The sequence below is a fragment of the Adiantum capillus-veneris genome, chromosome 7 (genome assembly GCF_014529385.1).
Source record: "Adiantum capillus-veneris isolate H3 chromosome 7, ASM1452938v2, whole genome shotgun sequence".
NCBI lineage: Eukaryota > Viridiplantae > Streptophyta > Polypodiopsida > Polypodiales > Pteridaceae > Adiantum > Adiantum capillus-veneris.
The window spans coordinates 145421388-145440346 of NC_140937.1; the positions used below are offsets into that span (position 1 = coordinate 145421388).

An 18959-nucleotide genomic window follows, 5' to 3' on the forward strand; every position below is an offset into this window, starting at 1 on the left:
CAATTTGACTTCTTTCTTTATTGGGAGCATGGGTTTAGATTTAGATCAAGCTACTTGTATAGATCTTTTGGAAGATGATTTATTAACATTTTGTATATTTTATTCTATGAGAAGTTCTTGTTGTGTTTCCCATTCATCGTTCTTTCTGTGTGTGTGTGTGTGTGTGTGTGTGTGTGTGTGTGTGTGAAGCATGATATGGTAACCAAATGAGTGTGATTAATTGAATGATAAAATATATATCATTTGTTTGTACAAATTTTCATGAAAAATAAAAAATGCATGCTTTGTAATTAATGTTTTAGGAAAATAGAACAAAGTAATCAAATTTGCATATTTTGGTTCTAAATCATTGCGCGATAATGCTAGAGGCAATAACGGCTGTTATAACCTCTCTCCCTTTTTAACATCCACCTTCACACATTTTCTTCCATTGTTTTTCTAAAGAGTTATGGGTGCAAGTAGCATTTTGTGTTGTGCACAGTACGAGAGTCCATGCTTTCGCTATTGAAAACTGCTTTGAAGAAGTGCTCTTTTATTGTGGTCCTTTCTCAACACCTCTATGTAGCAAGAGAGCTCATTTCCAACACTAAGTAAAGCCTTTCAAATTATGTGATGAATGCATGGATGTAGTCGCTCGGGTGAAATGCATGTGTGATATTCGAGGGACGAGTGTGAGCCTCTTCTATTGCATGCACGATGCATGTATTTTTTGATGCCCAACACAACCTAATTATCCAAATAGCCGTCATTTCATGTTTTAGCATCATTTTTTCCCTTTTTAAAATTTTAAAATCATATTTTTTTCAAAAAAAATCACAATCTAAACAGAGGGAAATACCCAAACCTGAATGATTTACGTGAAACTGATGGTTAGTAATAATAGTGATATTACTAACAAGAATAATTGTGGTAATAAATGTGATAATTCCCACGATAATATTCAAATCACAAATAAATGTCTTCCCGTCCCCCTTTCTCTTCTTTGGCGAGCCCATTTTGGACTCTCTCTCTCTCTCTCTCTCTCTCTCTCTCTCTCTCTCTCTCTCTCTCTCTCTCTCTCTCTCTCTCTCTCTCTCTCTCTCTCTCTCTCCTACAAACAACGTTAAAAGATCACGGTAAATGTTATCATATTTTCATAGTGAAATGAGATTTCCATCTTGAAGAAGTCAGCACATGTATAATTTGCTATGAAGGATTTCAGAGATGCAAGTCACTTTCATGGTATGTGTATCAAGAGGGATTGAACACTTGGAATACTAGAGTTGTCGCAAGAAACATATATTCATAAGTGCTTGCAGTGTTTTAATATTTTCATAGTGAAATGAGATTTCCATCTTGAAGAAGTCACTTAGCACATGTATAGTTTGCTATGAAGGATTTGAGAGATGCAAGTCACTTTCATGGTATGTGTATCAAGAGGGATTGAACACTTGGAATACTAGAGTTGTCGCAAGAAACATATATTCATAAGTACTTGCAGTGTTTTAATATGCAGGGGGGAAGGCTACATTGAGTACCCCAATACAAGCATATCAAAAACTTCGCAAGAAAACCAGCTCCCAATTCTAATGCTGAGAAAGCAGAAATGGCCAAGGTGCCATATTCTTCAACAATCGGTAGTCTTATGTATGCCATGGTAGCCACGAGACTAGACATTGCTTTTGTAGTGGAAGTGGTGAGTAGATCTAGGGCAAATATTGGCAGAAAGCACTAGGAAGCAGTAAAGTACATCTTGAGATATTTGAAAGGTACAACAAAAAAGTGCTTATGTTTTGGGAATAGTGATGCATCCAATGTGGTTACATGGATGCAAATTATACGGGCTGTGTTGATAGCCAAAGATCCATGTCCGGCCATGTTTGTCTATTTGTTAAGGCAACTGTGTCATGGAGATCATGTCTCCAGAACTGTACGTCATCTTCCACCACAAAGGCTCAGTATATGGTAGTTTCTGATGCTAGCAAGGAAGCTATATGGTTAGCTCAACTAGTGGAAGATCTTGGCATCACTCAGAATCCAATGTTGCAATGTGATAGTCAGGTGCAATTGCATTAGCAAAGAACCCTATGTTTCACTCCAAGTCAAAACACATAGACGTCCATTACCATGTGATACTCAACATATTGGCTAGCAAGCACATTGAGCTAGTCAAGGTCCATATGGATGATAACCCTAAAAATTCTCTTACGAAGAGCCTATTCGCAGAGTGGTTTGCACATTGCATGGATATGATGAGTGTAGGGTGAAGCCACATGATTGCTTCACCATTGTACACATGTACATACTTACAAATAGGCCACTTGGGACATGTTGGCCTTCAAGTGAGAGATTATTAGGGTTCAAGCCAATTGATCGAACACCCATCACACTGAAAATACTAACATTATTTTTTTTAAATCATGTACAATGATAAGGAGTAGTGAGGTATCCACATTATCATTGAGAGCTCCACCAATGATGTGTCTTCTCTTCTTCTCCCTCACACTCTACACACATAGTGCACTCTTCAGAATAGTAGACATGCAGATTACCTTCTCATCCAATATCATCTAGGTGCTTGATCACATACCTGAGTATATCCTCATGCACAATGATATTGCAGTAAATCCTCACACATAGAAACTAACAACAATGAATGTAAAGAGTTTGGAAATTCAACTCAAAGTGTTGTTGGGCAATAGGCCACTCTACAGATGCATAAAGGACATCAGGAATGAGGTCAAAGGGGGGCTTTACTAAAGCTAGAAACTGTCAAAAGAGTCCTACACCACATAGTAGCTACAATCTTAGACAACAAGGCGTCCAGAGAGGGAAGCTCACTTGAATGACTATCATAGAACAAGAACAGGCTCTGAAAAATGATTCAACAAGAAAATTCAGATAGTCATGAATTATATTCAAGTAGTGCTAGACTCCCATATTATCATCATGTATGCACTTCAAATAAAAGAGGATGGACTTCCTAAGCTTTATCTAGCTTTATACATGGTCTACAACGAGCATGAAGATCAGATTTGATATATCCAAGCTGAGTACAAGACCACAATAGTATATAGCTTTGTGTGTAAAATCCTTTCCTTGGCTCTTACATAGCTTGAGATCTTGTCCTCAAATGCCATAATTGGAATAGCAAAAGGTGATAGAGAGAGCTTTAAAAGGGATAGAAATTAGCTTTAGACATGGTTAGGGGTGTGTGGAAAACTTGTGAGTGGAAAAACAGAGAGATTACCACAAATTAAGGGGAATATATATTTTGATAAACATGCAAATTTGAGAAAGATAGTAAAAAGGAGAAGTCCTTTTAAAATTATTATGACACTTTATGTTCTTCAATGCATATGGATGATGGTGTTATCCCATAATTCCAAAGCAATGTGGAGTCCGAGCTTTGTGGACATCGAACACTTGAAAATTTGTTATGTATCTCACTTCAAAATTGAATGGTTAAGAAGGCACAAGATCATGCCATAAAAGTATATACATTAGGAAGCGAATAGGGTATAGGAGGGCCTCTTTATTTGGCAGTTTAAAGAAATATTTAAAACTTAATCAAGCTTTGACCAAGGGCTAGAATCGTGGGGTAGATAGCCTAGACACGCCTTTATAAAAATACTTTTGCTTATTTTCTTGGAGAATATGCAGATTTTACTAGATCTGGTTGGAGTTACTCTCCCCCCAAAAGCACCTTTTCAATTTTCAAATATTAAAAGTTTCCCTCTCTTGTCACCTCTTTGTCTTCTCTCTCTTCTTATTGCTCTCCCTCCAAAAGTTTTCCAAGGTCTCTTTCTCTCCCCTCAGCTGCTGAAAAGTGAAGATCTACAATCTTTATCCCCACTCTCTCTCTAAAATGCCCTGACATGTCTCTCTCCTCCTCTTCTCATGGCAGGGCATTTTTTTGTAAAGTAGCCTATCATACATCATTCTACCTCTGTAACATCTCCTCCTAGATGTGCAACCTCTTCCTCTATATCTACAACATCTCCTTTTAAACCTGCACCCTCTTCCTCCATAGCTACAACATCTCCTTGTAAACCTGTAACCTCTTTCTCCATAGCTACAACATCTCCTTCTAGATTTGCAACCTCTTTCTCCATAGCTGCAAAATTTCCTTCCAAATCTGCAACCTCTTTCTCCATAGCTCCAATAGCTTCTCTTCCAAATCTCCAACCTCTTTCTCCATAGATCCAATAGATTCTCTTCTAGATTCGCAACCTCTTTAGCCATAGCTCCAACATCTCATTCTAGATCTGCAACTTATATCTCCATAGCTCCAACTTCTAGGTTCCCAGTCCACTTTCGCTCTCTTCCCAAGCTTGCATCTCTCTTTCGAGTTCCATAACCTCTTTCTTGACGTGCAACATCAACTTTCCTACTCTAGCTCCCTATCTCCTTTCAAAATCCTTTTCACAGTTGCTGCAACATCTCCTTCTTTACTGTGTGTATGTGTGTGTGTGAGCTATGCACTATGCAAGTAATTTCTAGCAAGAGTGTACTTGCTCATAGCTACTCAAAAAAGCATTACAATGCAGTAGAGATCTACTATACATAGTGCCAATGTAGCAGAATGCAAGGGGTGTATGTAAGGCTTATGAAGGGTCACAAGTTTTCAATGTTGGCAAAGGATCCTAAGGTAAGTGTCAGTTCCTGCAAAGCATGTGTGGCTAGTGTATTTTTTCCATGAATGAATTATTAGAGCTCTTTTTTCTTTGAAATTAGAAGGATCGTTTATTAATCATCTCTTGTTTTAGAAGATTCTCCTATATTCAACAACATTGAAAACTTGGTACTAGTGCCTCCAAAAGATTTATTTGGAAGTTGCTGTCAATGGTTGGAAAACTTGACTCCAATGCATTTCAACAATGTAGGACACAATATGGGTTGGTCTAGTTTCAACAATGTTCAAATACTTGCTCTTGGAAGAGGTAAAGTTGTAATGTTTATATTGCAATCAAATTCACCTATGGATTTAGAAACTCACATTGTATCTAGATTTTGATATTGTAGATCCATGTGTTCACTTTTGATCTGCAAAAGGTGTAGCACAAAAGTTAATAATATGGAATTTCATGCCTAAATATCTGAAAAGTCAAGCCCTAGCAAGATATAATCAGTCACTTTGTGGCTCAATTGTAGACCAAGAACCAAACAAGCCAAGATGGACATTCAAGTTTGGAACCAAATCTCAACAACCAATAATCGGTTGAAAGTGTCTGCTGAACTTACAGTTGCAAAGAAAGGTGCTGCAAATGGAAGGCAAGACGAAGGGGCCAAAAGACGGAGCCATAAAGTTGTAGTGCGAGAGAGAGCCTAGTTCTATTTCCCATGTATAGAGCATTTAAGTACACCACTCATATGCTAAGTGAGTGGGCTTATGTAATGGATTAAGGCAATACAATTTTTACCATCTTATTGTGTCATCTCTTTACTTGCACTAAACTTTGTCATTGTTTTGAATTTACTTTATGTTGCCATTCAAATAGTGGTTAACTATGTGCACTTGTCTTGTTTTTTAGGCCCCACAAAAATTTGTGCTGAGAATCAAGTTAGTCAATAACTTTTGTAGTTGATACATTCTTGTACATAATTGGATATCAATAGCGGCTAGTGAAGGGATGGTCAAAAGGCACCATAAAACAAAGGAAAGATCATTATTCATATTTCTAAATAAAGGGCTTTAAATCTAAATGTGAACAAGAAACATATAGATGCTAATAATACAATCAATCTTTATAGAAATTAGGAAGAGAATGGGATATAGGAGGGCCTCTTATTTGGAAATTTAAGTAAGTACTTAAAACTTAATGAATATTTGAACAAATTTCAGAATGGTGGGGGAGGTGGTGGACTTTAAGGCTTATGCACAAAAGTTCCTTGGATCAAGTTAGTGGCTTAGATCACGCAGGTCATGGTAGATTTTGATAATCTCACCAGAACTTATGTATACAACATTAAATATTCATGGAAGTACTTAAAACTTAATGATTCAAAATGGTGGGGGAGGTGGTGGACTTTAGGACATATAGACAAAAGTTTCTTGGATCAAGTTAGTGGCTTAGACCACGCAGGTCATGGTACATTTTGGCAATCTCACCATAACTTATGTATACACTATGAAATATTCATGGAAATATAGTTTTAATATGTTAAAAGCATGATAAGACTCATATTTTGATTTCAAAGGACCCAAATTTTTTATTTTTGAATAGAAGTTTTTGCAATAGTTGCAGTTTATTGCTGAGCTTAAATGAGTATTGAATTCCATCAATCTTTATTGACATATCGTAGAAGCTTCACATTTGTACTACATACCTAAAAATGTTATTTAAAAAAAAATGAGCCAACTTCTGGAATACCTGACCTATATTCATGACTTAGTGAAAATTCTTGCAATTTAACTAATTATTCCATTGAAGATGAACATGGAATGCATTAAATATGGACCTTGCTTTACCCTGGTAATTTTTATTTTAGAAAATCACATTTGTAAGACCCCCATAATGAGGAGAAGCCATCGTACATGAGAGAAATCACTCACCAAAAAACTAAAATAACTTGTCAAAAAACCAAAAAGGCTCATTGGAATATTCCCATTTGTAAGAATATATTTGCTGGATCGTGGCTGAAAGAACATAACTTTCCATGCGAGGTCATGTTCTCGTGGTAGATTACGACCAAATCACGCCTATTCTACACCAAAGAACCCGATCAGGTGGGTTTTCGAGACCCGAGGGGCTTGGATCTACTAGCCCCGTGCGCCACGGTGCGAAAATGACATGTTTGACTTGGGGTGGGTTTTTCGAGACCCGAGGGTCCCGGATCTAGCCCCGTGCACCACGGTGCAAAAATGGCATGTCAAAACATGCCATTTTTGCACCGTGGTGCACGGGGCTAGATCCGGGACCCTCGGGTCTCGAAAAACCACCTGACTGGGTTCTTTGGTGCAAAATAGGCGTGATTTGGCCGTAAGCTACCCCGGGAACATGACCTCGCATGAAAAGTTCCATTCTTTCTCTTTAAAAATGTAGCATGTACCTTGATCGTGGTGCAAAAAAAGCTCATACTTTGATGGACCCAACAAGTCTCCAATGCAACACATTCTTTCAAATCTTTTTTAAAGTGACCCCATTTTCTCAGATAAGTAGACTTCTTACAAAGAGGGTACACAAGATTAGACCCTTAGTGAACATGCCAAATAAAGTTTAAAAGGGGAAGTGTAATGCTGCTCCAACCATAGAGGAACAAACAATTGTAGAAAGTGAAGAAAAACAATTACAAAAACAATGCCCTTGCATGGAAACAACAATCACCTCCTCCCACACCACCATTGAATAAGAAGAATAGGAAATGGAGAGTCATCATAGTGGCTTTGCATGATATACAAAAATATTAAAGAGCATGAATCCCATAATACCCAAAGCTCCATACTAAAGGATGAATCATGAAATAATTAAGAATTTTCCTATACTACTAGAGTCCAAAATTCTTTGGAATGTCATTGACAAAAAAAATTGATGACCCTTTATCACCATTGCATACAAAGTGAGTAGATGAAAGTGTGGAACCTCCTCCATCACCTCTCTTTATCTAGTACTTAAGCTATGTTGTCCGTCAGGTTAGAGTCATGTAGGAGTGCAAGCTTCATTGAGGCCTCTTCATGCTCACTTATAGATCTTCAACCTCCCTATCTCTCTTCATGCTCTTTCCTTTGTTCTTATTTCTCTCTGTGTCCTCAAGCACTAGCAAATCTAGGTCCATGTCCCAATTAGGAAATTGGATACCTATACACCTCATGCCCAAGTTGATGAGGCCATTGTGAGCATCTACCTTGCAGTCCCTCTTAGAAATCCCTTTGACAAATTTCAACATGCAATATAAAAAATTCTTGTGAGTTTTGTACATATGCTTTAGAAAATCAAACGACAATTATATGGTGTAAGCCCTTTAAAATGATTTGTATTCACACATGTGTGCCTCCATGTAGTACTAATTAGAATTCACCTAATTATTAAAAATTGAGTTTAAAAATATTTTTTTGTGGAGAAGATAAATAGTGAACTAAACTTGTGTACTTGCACAATAATACAACTCTGGGATGTCATTCTGTAAGACTTAATTACTGTTAAGATTGAAACACCTAGAACTTGAAAAATTCATGAAATACCAAAATAATCACACCAAAATTGAATTAAAGATTAAAAGAACTTAAATTAACCTTTACAAATAGTTATGCACAGAGTTGGGATGTAATACAAGTTTTCATTAAGATAATGCCCTATGGTTGAGCTTGTATAATGATACATCATGGGAATGAGATGTCCTTACAAGTACAACCCTTCTCTTCTCCTGACCTTAATTTTTCTATTCACATAAAAGGAATACTATTCAAGGACTGAGGTACTTGCAAAAATTGTAAAGATGTCAGTCATCATAGACACAACTATTGGGCACAATATGAGTGTGGGAGAATATTTGAAGGTCCACAAGCTCTTCAAAAACAATATTGGAGTCGAGCGCCTCCCATACTCCCATTGTTCGCTTACATCTTCAGTATGGAAATTTTATTGACAAGCCTTGATTTACAGATTGGTATCTCCATACCAATCTTTGCCAATAATAGAGCATTCGATGTGGCATAAGCATGGCCACATAAGAATCTCTCTTGTGAGGGAATCTCTCAACGTAAACACTCTGCATATATAAACTTGCCAACACCCGCATGGATAGATTCAAAGCTTCTTGCAAAAGATTCCATTGGCTGCCACTTTGCAGAGTTAGATGGAAAATATATGAAGGAAAACACACCAAATTATGCATATATTGAATCAACCTAAGAGGTAAAAGCATAAATGGTACAATCCAAAACATTTAAATAGAAGCAGAACATGTACACTTTTCAAGAAACCTAGGTTGAGGCAAAGACATGTCAAGCACCAACAGAGAAGCTATATACACATGTTGTACCTTCGTAGACGCTTGCCATCTTGAGTTTGCTTGAAACCCACAATCTTCCCCTTCCAATGATGTGGCTGAGAAGCCATATATTTTCTTTACACCTTGTGTAAACTCCATGAACTTGGCTGCATTTTCACCCACATAAATCATTTGTAGTCATGATAGCAAGCGAAGAACCGCCATCGTCTTGCATATTGCTACAACTTATTGAGTCAATAAAACTCCCACATTGATGAGCACCTAAAGAATCCATGAAAGCAATGTAACACACGCTGTGACAAAAATGAAGATTAGTTTATATACACAATTTTTATTAGTGCAAGTTAACAAGAAATGCTAAGATATATACAAAGACAGACAATGACACTACCACAAATCTCTACAGAAAGATGGAAACAGAAACCGGTATGGTGAGTGAGCAAAGACACAAGAACATTGAAAATAGGAATGAAGCTCACTATTCTTACCAACACATATGCTGAAGCACCCTAACAATCTTACCCAACAATGCTCCTATGCAAAATCTCCAAAAGATGTGGATGAGTGAGGGGAGATCATTTCAGATCAAGATGAGGAATAAGGACCGAGGAAGGTGTTGATGAACATACTCAAGAAGCAACTACTCACTACAACATAACCCAAAGTTATCGACGCCCTATATATCGACGCCCATACCTTTCCACGTCCATATCGATGTTCTTACACTCCGTCGATATGCGCGTCGATAACTGCGTCGATATGGAGGTCGAAATACGCGTAGAAAGGTAAAATTTTCCACGCGTATATCGACGCGCTTATTGACGCGCATATCGACGCTAAAAAATTAGGGGAAAAAAAGCCAAACCCGCGTATAGGGGCCATTTTCGCGCTCAACGCGCGCGCTCAGATCTTGGCCAAAACCTGTGCAGCAGGTATTATGGCACTCTCCCCCCCCCCCCCAACCCCTCTCTCTCTCTCTCCACATCGTGTGTGTGTGTGTAGGAAAGAGATAGAGAGAGAGAGAGCGGGGTGTGTGTGTGTGTGTGTGTATGTAGGAAAGAGAGAGAGAGAGCGGTGTGTGTGTGTGTATGTAGGAAAGAGAGAGAGAGAGCGGTGTGTGTGTGTATGTAGGAAAGAGAGAGAGAGAGAGAGCGGTGTGTGTGTGTATGTAGGAAAGAGAGAGAGAGAGTGGTGTGTGTGTGTGTGTTTGTGTAGGAAAGAGAGAGAGAGAGAGAGAGAGAGAGAGAGAGAGAGAGAGAAAGAGAGAGAGAGAGAGAGAGAGAGAAGTGTGTGTGCGTGTAGGAAATTAAAGAGAGAGATAAAGAGAGAAAAATGTGCGTAGGAAATTAAAACTAGAGAGAGAGAGAGAGAGAGAGAGAGAGAGAGAGAGAGAGAGAGAGAGAGAGAGAGAGAGAGAGAGAGAGAGAGAGAGAGAGAATTATGGTTTGCGTAAATAATTAAAATTAAAGAAAGAAATGAAATGAAATGAAATGTTATATTAACTCTTCAAAAGGCCAAAGTGACCTATGAGACTAGAAAGTTACAATGTGGTAGATTTGATACAAAGTCAGAATAACCAGATGACAAAATAAAATATTATGGAATCCTAAACTGTTGGGTGTGGACTAAGCAGCTAAAACAACTAGGTGGGATAGGTAGATCATAGGAGATCCAGCATCTGCTGGCGGACCTCATCAATCTCCTCCATGGTCAGTAGTCTGACCGGGCGTTGTGCATGTCGAGCCAAAGTGACCTGGATCGTCTGATGCAGCCTCTGTCGATGTTGTGTAGTCTGGCCTCCATAGTCGTGGGCGTCTGGATCTCCCTAGCTCAGTCGCTCGTTCGATCAGTACGTAGAGAGAGAGAGAGAGAGAGAGAGAGAGAGAGAGAGAGAGAGAGAGAGAGAGAGAGAGAGAGAGAGAGAGAGAGAGAGAGAGAGAGAGGGAAGTAGAGAGCGAGATAGGAAAATAGAGAGAGAGAGAGAGAGAGAGAGAGAGAGAGAGAGAGAGAGAGAGAGAGAGAGAGAGAGAGAGAGAGAGAGAGAGAGAGAGGGAAGTGGAGAGCAAGACAAAGAGAGAGATAGGGAAATAGGGAGAGAGAAAAAGATAGGGAATAGAGAGAGAGAGAGAGAGAGAGAGAGAGAGAGAGAGAGAGAGAGAGAGAGAGAGAGAGAGAGAGAGAGAGAGAAAGAGAGTGGTATATATATAGAGAGAGGGAGAGAGAAAGAGAGTGATATCTATATATATATATATATATATATATATATATATAGATAGAGAGAGAGAGAGAGAGAGAGAGAGAGAGAGAGAGATAGGGAATAGAGAGAGAGAGAGAGAGAGAGAGAGAGAGAGAGAGAGAGAGAGAGAGAGAGAGAGCGAGACAGAGAGAGAGATAGGAAAATAGGAAAATAGAGAGATAGCGAGAGCGAGATCGAGAGAGAGAAAGGGAGATAGTGAGAGCGAGATCGAGAGAGAAAGAATGAGAGATAGGGTACGTACGCAGACAAAGAGAGAGAGAAATAAAGAGATAGAGAGTGATATATATATATATATATATATATATATATAGATATATAGATATATATATATATATATATATATATATATATATATATATATATATATATATATACATATAGAGAGAGAGAGAGAGAGAGAGAGAGAGAGAGAGAGAGAGAGAGAGAGAGAGAGAGAGAGAGAGAGAGAGAGAGAGAGAGAGAGAGAGAATAACTAGAGATAGCTACAGAGAGAGAGAGAGAGAGAGAGAGAGAGATAGTAGATAGAGAAAGAGTTAGGTTGGCTGACCAATTGTATGTGTGAAAAGGAGAGAAACTCTCTCTATATCTCTCTTTCTCTCCCTCTAGAAGAAACTATGGAACTAAAAGAGGCAAAGGGGTTTTGCCCGCTACATGCATTGTCATGTACACCTGGGAGTGCACGTATGTGTCTACCCATATAGGATTTGACCAATAAAGACGAGATTTTGACCCGGTGGTCCTGATCTCCGTACACCTCTGGACCGAGGTGTACAGAGATTGGGCAAGACTAGAGAATGCGAGGTAGTTTACATTGTGAGGAGTATATATATTAAAAGAACATTCATAATCATTGTAGATGGCAACATCATCAACTAACATGGAGGAAAAGATTGCATGCTCGTGCATGCTCTGCAAGTATCAAATCCTGCGCAAGCGTAGGATATGTAATGAGCATGTGCACAAGTACGAAGAGTTTGCTAAAGAAACCGTACAGAATCTACGATACGACTCCTATGGAATGGGCATTGATTTTTGTGACATAGCACCTACATCTGAGAGAGAGAGAGAAAAAGGATTATGTGTGAAGGTCCGACCAATATAGAGCCAAGGATGGAAGCAAAAAAGGACTTACAGACAGAAGACGACGGCATGGAGGAGATGCTGGATTCCTTCTTCCAGACAAGCGAGGAGAACGCTAACAAAGCAGCACCAGAAGCCGTGTGCCTATCTCCTGAAGACATGGTGAGGAAGTTGGCACGTCAACCAATTTATGAAGGCACCAAAATATTGACGCTTCGTACTTGTCTGGCGTTTTTGAATCTTCAGTCAGTGTACGGATGGTGAGATGCAAGCGTCACTTCTTTGTTTAGGTACGTAATTTGCAAAAGAGATTTTTTGATTGCAACGGTGACGTGCTTGGAAGGCTTTTTAATTTAATGTGGCTTAAACAGGTTGTTGCGGGAGCAACTTCTCCCGGGCTGGCAATGAAATGCCCCCCTCCAGGCCAGACGCAAAGCAACTATTGACCTCAGTTGGCTTGGACTACAACAAGATTCATGCATGTCCAAATGATTGCATTCTTTTTTGCAATGAATTCGTAGATTGTCTGTCATGTCCTAAGTGCGGAGCAATGCGCTACAAACAAGATGCAAGACTGGTGGGAGAGGAGCCGCAAGGGCAAGGGGTGCCGAAGAAAATGAACGACTCCATGCGAGAAAAGATCATGAAGTTCTGTATACTAAATTCAGCGCTGATGCAAAAAGGGCTTGAAAGGTACGAAGAAGAGAAAGAGAGACGCAATAGGGAGCGACAGGATTTCAGGCAAAGCCGAATGACTAGAGGCTTACCCTTGCCAGACTATCTCGCTCCTCTACGTGAATTCCCTACAATGGCATGGTTGGACAAGACGGTGAGAGCAGCTCGACAGATCGGAGAACCCATATTTCTAGAAGAGGAAGAGCTGGCTATTGGATGCGATTGGAAGTATCATACATACATGGCACTGTGGTCGCTTGGAAAGCATTTCAGAACACAACAAATTGACAGCAGAAGAAACACGTTTGACAGTGGGGTAATGGTTAGTTTCATGCAAAAGAGCAGGGCCAGTGCTAGAGACACGAATGAGAGCACTAGCAACCTGGATTACTGTGGTCTAGTGTCAGATATCCTGAAAGTAAGCTTCAGGCGGTTTGAGATGTTTTTGTTGGATGTGAAGTGGTTCAAGGTGATTACTTCTGGTTGCAATGCAACAGTACGCAGAGATGGAAACAAACTTGTGCAAATAGATTCTACAAAGGTTTGGACAGATGCGAGCGACACATTTGCTCTCCTCGAACATTGCGAGAAAGTGGTCTTTGTACCGGACCCTCGAGAGCGACAATGGTGGTTTGTGGTTCAGGTTGCTCCAAGAAATAAACAAGTATTTGAAGGGCAAGAGCTCCTGGAGGAAAGTTAGTCACACGACGTCCATACTACTGTGACATTAGATGAGATGGACGAAGGTATGGCATAGGAAGCTGACACATATACGAGGGATGACGCAGATGAGACAGAATTGACACTTGTAGATGAAGATGCAATGGATGAAGACAATCTGCCAGAACGAGTTGGGGCAGAGTTATGTTTGCAATTAGAGATAGACGATGATATGGTGCAAGATCTTATCGATGATGCTTCACTCGTCGAGGCCTAGGCCTGTAAGTGTTTGTGTGAAGACGTTGATTTAAAATTAAGATTAAAGTTAATTTAAACAACTGTGTTCTAACGCTTTATTTTACTTTCTTTGTGCAGGACTTTAGTATGGCAGACCAGTTTCCAAATCCCGCTTCTATGAGTGCAGATGCATTCATGGGCTTCGTCAACGGATGACGCCTGCTCATATGGTAGAGGCTTCTCAGTACTGGGTAGCCAGAGGCACGGGTACTACGCCTCCGGGCTTCACACCCAAGGGTCCGACGCCTAGGGGGGGGACACCTATGGCGGGGGGGGGGGGGGGATGCCTACGGATACGATGCCTGCTTCTCCCATCACGGCCGCTTCGACACCTAGGGGTGGGACACAGGCGGGTACATCCTCATCTCTGCAGCACAGGTGCACTCGCCGATCTCGACGATCGTCAGGTGGAGGTGGTGGTTGCTGTGGAGGAGGGTCCACAGATGCTTCGACCCCTCCTCGCTCACGACCCCCGTCCTACCCAGACACACCTCTCGACACACCTCTTGGCACACCTCGGACACCTTGGGGGGCACACGATCGTAGTGCCTCCAAGCTCTATACTGTACGGGCAGATGGTTCTGTTGACATGGATAGAGTCGGGACTGAGATGCGACAGCAGATTCGCCAGCTCACGGAGCTGCAATTTTTTACCAGCATTCTGACGTCTTGGCTTGAGCAGGATGAGGACAAAGTCATTTACATAGTGGAGACCATCCTGAGAGAGTACCAGCCTGCTCCGGGTTCAAATGTTGTTCCAAGGAGGTGGATCAAGGGTGCTGCACGGGACACCGTGAAACATTGACGAGATGCAGTTCGGAAGGCTTTCAAGACCGGCTCGTCGAAGCCTTCAGGCATCCCACACGAGACATGGCTGCAGATCAGGGAGGATGAGCGGACAACGGACATGCGGTTTAGACAGCAGCGTGAGGCCGCGCAGATATGACAGATGACCAGGGGGACATCTCATCTTGGCAGCGGAGGCTTCGACACCTTTCGCTATGAGTTTGTGAGTTTCTAATCCAATCTTAACTATGGCGTTTTTTAAAACGCGATGAATCATGTATTCTTATTACTTTGATTTTTGTATAAACGCAGAATCTTGCGATGCATCGAGCCCCGCCACGCCAGAAGGAGTCAGATGGATATCGCAGAGGTATCTATGAAGTATTGAATGATCTTGATGCTTCAGGAGAGCCTGTAGACTGGGAGGCCTTACAGTCTCGCTGATCGCTTGAGGTGAGACGTTAATATGTGTGAGTTGATTTAATTAAGTAAGTATATGTGAAGTAATATCAATACTCGCAAATTATATCGACGTAGATTCCGAAAGTTTTACAGGGACGCAGATAGCGATGTTAAGCGCCGATATATACGTCGATGACACCTTTTTTTGTTGTAGTGACTGCTTCAGATCTATACTTTCATGTTGAGGTTTGAAGGTGAGATTAAGTGATTAACCTCACCTTCACACCTAGATGAGGAAGAAGGATCAAAGAAGGTGTCGATGAGGATACTCCAAAAGCAATTGTGTTGCAGATCTGCAGCTTTCCATAGCAGTGTGAAGGTGAGGCTAAGTGATCATTGGAGAAGGGAGGTGTTGATGAAGATATCATAGAAGTATCCAATGTTGTAGATCTACAGCTTTCTGTAGAGGTGTGAAGGTGAGGCTGAGTGATCAATGGAGAAGGGAGGTTTCAAACCTCTGCTGCAAAAGGTATTTGGAGGGAAAAGTGGGCCTTGAAAAGAGAGATGCAGGTCTCCTAGCTAGAGGGGAGAGAGAGTAGATGTAGCAGTCTTAGAGAGAGTAAATAGGAGAGAGAGAATGTCAGCACGTTTTTTGAAAGACCCCCTTTTATGGAGGAAGGTGCGGGGAGTCAATATTCTCTAGAGAGATAAAGAGTGAGTGTTTACCCCAGCTTTATAAAAAAAGGTTCAAATTTTCTTATTTTCTTATTTCATTACTAAAGAAAAGACCCTCCACCTCTAGGCGTATAAGTTTGACCACTCACTTTTAGAACCTGCCACACCCACCATTTCAGTCCACATGGCAGTCCCCATTTGATCATTCCTTAATCTCATTTTTTATCCCATGGCAAATAAAGAGGCCCTCTTATACCCCATTCCCTTCCTAATGAACTACCAATCTAGTATTAATAATGTCTATTTTTAGGTCATACAAAGGCCAAGAAATCATGTCTAAGTAACTCGGAGAGAACGTCTTAAGTAGCATCTTGCAAAGGTATTGTAAGGCTTCTATAGCTTTCAAATCTTGGAATTGCCTTCATACCCACTTTATCGCTTCACTTAGCACACTTTTTCAAAATTTTATCTCTCTGTAGAATAAGGAGACCATGTTTACTTGGTGAGCCAAAGGCTGTTTTCCTCTAGCTGCTCGGACAAGCAACCACGTGGCAGGGCTTCAAAGCTTCAATATAAATTAAGTTTAATTAAAAAAAGGCCGCAAAAAGCAATGTTGGTTTGCAAGCAAACAAAAGAAATTTCACAGGTTTGTAGAGGCGTCTATTCAAAGCATCACAAAGGCAACAACTTGTAGGTATGCAGATGTGCAGCAATTCGGAGATGAAGCTTTGCAAAGCAAGCAGCTCAATATTATTCAGGTAAGTCTCTGGCCATTCTCTGTGTGTGTGTGTGTGTGATATATATATATATTATTTCTTTGTCTCTCTCTCCCCCTCTTCGGGACTTATCATGGCGAGCAAGGGTCAGGGCAAGTAGGTGGTGGAGAAGAAGTTGAACAGTCATGCCAATGAGGTGCCTCTCTACAACGCAGAGGATATCTAACACAACATGGCGACTATCTACTACAGGTAGAGGAGATAAGCTTTCAATTTGAGAGAGGATATTCTACGTACATGTGCACCTCTTGTTTTTTTGAGAGGGTCTGGATCCCATGTTTACATCAACATTTCCTTCGTTCTTGCTTGCAATAGTCACACTTTTCTTTCAATTATTGAAGGGCTTATAGCTAGGATTCTTGGCCTTACAGGGTAGGTGGCCACTCTATGAGAGAGAGAGAGAGAGAGAGAGAGAGAGAGAGAGAGAGAGAGAGAGAGAGAGAGAGAGAGAGAGAGAGAGAGAGAGAGAGAGAGAGAGAGAGATGGACACCGTTCTTGACGATCATCAAAGAGCGGGGGCACATATGATGAAAGGGCACCGAGCCTAATCAAAAAATGCCATCGCCATGCTAACTTGCCTCTGGTTATATAGTTCAAAATCTGGCTATGGCAACTCTGCGCATGGGGAGGAGAGCATATTGCAAGCCCTAATTTGATGCCTTGCCTCTCATGCAGCCTTGCTCTCTCAGCTTTTCTAGATGTTGTGTGTGTGTGTGTGTGTGTGTGTGTGTGTGTGTGTTCGTGTTTAGTTTTGGCTATTCATGGTTAACTGCTCGGCTATTCATGGTTGACTGGCCAACACCTTGACAGGCTGGCTATCGAGCCTCCTTGGTCCGGTGCCAAACCTCCCAGGAGCGGGTATAAGATGAGGGATTTTGTGAGAGGATTCAGCCCATGACATAGATTCTGATACTCTAAGAGCCATTCTCCACAAGCTGGCGGCCTCCTAGAGTCCGTTCACTTCTAAGCCTCAATGCCTTGGATAAGACTCATCGTAAGCCTCCTGTCACATACATTGCATCCTCGCCATCTGCACTTACACACACCCTTTTGTGCTAACTAGACTTGCTTGGTGGCCTTTGCTATAGAACATCTATAGAATATAACAAAACATATGGAGATTGACATCAAGCATCTAGCACTGAAGTAACAAGTATAAAGTTCGCCATATCCGCATTTGCAATAGTGATGAGCGGACTAAATATGGTGTCTTTCTCTATGGGGAAACCGAACTCGACATGCTTATTATCATGCGACCTTGCATAGGGAAAGCAGCAAGAGAACGTATTGTTTGGCCAATGCAAGTTCGCAACATGGAGTTATCTTTCCAAGGTCAGATTCAAGCATTAGCCGGTCCCATGAACAAAACCCTTCAATTGGAAAGACTCCTAGACTTCTTGAGGAAAGACCCTATATATGATAGCATGCTACTGCATGGCCGACGAGTTGCATAATTGAGGAGAAGCTGGCTACAGCATAAGGCAGGAGAAAGAGTTGACGACTGATCAGAGAGAGATAGTGCAATTTTAACAAGGGAAAATCTATCGAAAAGCACCCATAACTCTTTATGTAGCGAACCTTCGACATAGAATATAAAATTAGATATGCTTCTCTTTAAGCTTAATCAATATGCTAGATCTCCTGTATTTGTCTTAATGCATGTTTTGTGTCTTGCACGGAGGACATATATTCACAACACTGGACGTTTCAATTGCACAAGCGCGACTCCAGCTCGACAACACTACAAGGTTCATTATCTGTATGGAGCACACCACGACTATGCATTTGACTAGCGCAACACATAAATGCTAGGGGGCAGAGCACGACTTTTGTTTCTTATGATTTTTGGAGAGACCACAGTGCCAGCTCTCCACCATACTTTTGTATTGCATCTCTGCATGACGTGCATTGTATACTTTGCAATTTCAGTCTGTGGTGTTTCATTGCAAGACGATACATTTTTAACTATTCATATTGCTTTTTTACAGCTTGACTCAACCATTGTCCTCTGGCTTGCACAATTGGATGGCATTCGTACACAATTATCAAGTCGGTAGTGTTGTTCAATTTTTATAGTATGTTTGTGCTTTCTATACTTTTGAGTTTGTCAAAGCTTCCTTAAATTTAGTTTGGCCACATGTTTTCCTCAACCAGTGCATGCTCAATTTCGATGATCGTATCTATATATCAAATCGACATGCATTTCTTTTCTCTTACACTATGAGAGATCGTGGTGTTTACCGCGGGCCATTACCGCAAAACAAGAGAGAGGAATTCAAAATGAGGAGAGAGAATCGTTTTGATGCAGAAGCGGCACTTTACCGCACATATTACCGCGCAAATATCCGCGATTATTGCCGTAAACATTACCGCTAAGACAGGCTGGACCCCCTTCCCCCTTCCTCTCCCGCGGGTTTCCA

General features: G+C 40.9%; 1 pseudogene; it reads right to left on the reverse strand.

The window, feature by feature from the left end:
* Window positions 1–3917: 3917 nt before the first annotated feature.
* LOC147454750 (uncharacterized) lies at window positions 3918–4235 on the reverse strand (annotated as a pseudogene).
* Between the last annotated feature and the right edge of the window lie 14724 nt (window positions 4236–18959).